We start from the raw sequence: 1,719 nt of genomic DNA, 5'->3' as shown, positions 1-1,719 counted from the left end.
GCCATGGCTCACGGGCCCAGCCGCTCCGCGGCATGTGGGATCTTCCCGGACCGGGGCACGAACCCGTGTCCCCTGCATCGGCAGGCGGACTCTCAACCACTGCGCCACCAGGGAAGCCCCTGGACTAAGCTATTTTGACATCTTCATTTGCATTTCCTTTAGCACTGCTACAGAAACAGAATTATTGTCTTCTCCCTATTTGATTAATCCTTTCACCCACCTCTGCCTCACCTGTGTGGAGTACTGTACAGTAATCACTTTTCATTTTCATCTGTCAAACTTGCTGCTTAGAAATGAAACAGAAAATCCAAGTTAGTCATTTTCAGCAAAAGGAGTAATCTAGGGTGTTGTCTTCCAAAGATTTCAGAAACATGTGTGCATGTCTGAACTCCTAAGGTTCTATGAAATTACAGGAAAGTTCAAGGGACTTTTGTAGCTCAATAAATTCCACACCCTGTACTCCTACACTTGCCAAATACAACCCAGAGTAAGTCGCATATCCACAAATAAGGGATTTACTTTAACTATCAAGGCTGAATGAGTTGATTCTTATTAGTTCTAATTTTGACTCCATCATCCCCAAGCTATTTCAGCAAAGACAAAGCTAAAATCCACCAGTTTTTTAAAAAATGGTTGGATACTAGATATTGAAGCTTGTTTTATAGTTGAATAAATAGGCTTGAAGGAGAAAAAAGTATTGGATCAGAGTTCAGACCACTAGAGTTTCCAGTGCTTTCAGGCCACTGTTGTTCTCCATTTCCCTTTCAAAAACATGTAAAAAATTAAAGGTGACTTTCCACACATTCCATGTTTACCCATCCTTTAAGATAAACAAAATAAAATATTGAAAAAAATACAATAAGCCCTTATAAGACAAATTAACTTTTAAATTTGTATTTTTCTACTTGTCTTTTAACAAAGACCAAATAATGGTTTCGCAATGCTTTTCAGTTCCGCACTGCTCTCCCTATGAATTTCCCTACATCCTGCCACTCAGCTTGTTTCTGGGTTTTCTTTACATTGGCCATTAATCAAGAATCGCCCAGAGCTCCACCCGTTCCGTGCTGGTCTCTGTTTCCTTCGGCCAGGATTCCTGCTGGGACTGTATCTGCTGAAAAAAGTCAGCCTTCTCAATCCAAACATCTTCAGTCAGCCTGTTGCTCTCAGGATTGAAAACCAGGGAGAGGGTCAGGAGAGAGCTCAGCTGATGTAAATCCTTCTCTGTCCCTCCACCTTGTCAAAGGTTCTCACTGCTCCAGAGATGGCTTCCTAACCGTGTCCAGTGGACTCTTCTCAGTTTTCAACGGCCTCAAATTCTCTCCGGCTTTCTATCCTTTTGTCTTGAAATTGTTTTCCCCCTTGGCTTTTGTGATCTCTTCATTTTCTTCCTACCACCCTTACAACTTTTTGTCCTCCTTGCTCACTATGGAACTTCTAAGAATAAATTCTTGAATCATTTTATCTTCATCCACCTTCCCAATCTTAGTTGTTATCCATTCCTAAGGCTCAGCCAACTTGATGGCGTCTCTCCCAAAAGCTACTTTGTTAGACCTTGTCTTTGCTCCAAACTGTGTCTCTGGGGAGATAAACTTGCAAGTACTTGAAATTATATGATTGAAGAAAAATCCATCTCTTCCTTAGACTGATATCTCTCTCCAACTTTCTTCTTACTATTTTTCTGGTACTCTTTAAGTTATACATTCTCCTGGTAATAACCGT

Source organism: Physeter macrocephalus, chromosome 20 (genome assembly GCF_002837175.3).
Source record: "Physeter macrocephalus isolate SW-GA chromosome 20, ASM283717v5, whole genome shotgun sequence".
NCBI classification, from domain to species: domain Eukaryota; kingdom Metazoa; phylum Chordata; class Mammalia; order Artiodactyla; family Physeteridae; genus Physeter; species Physeter macrocephalus.
Note: the sequence above shows the minus strand (reverse complement) of the source record.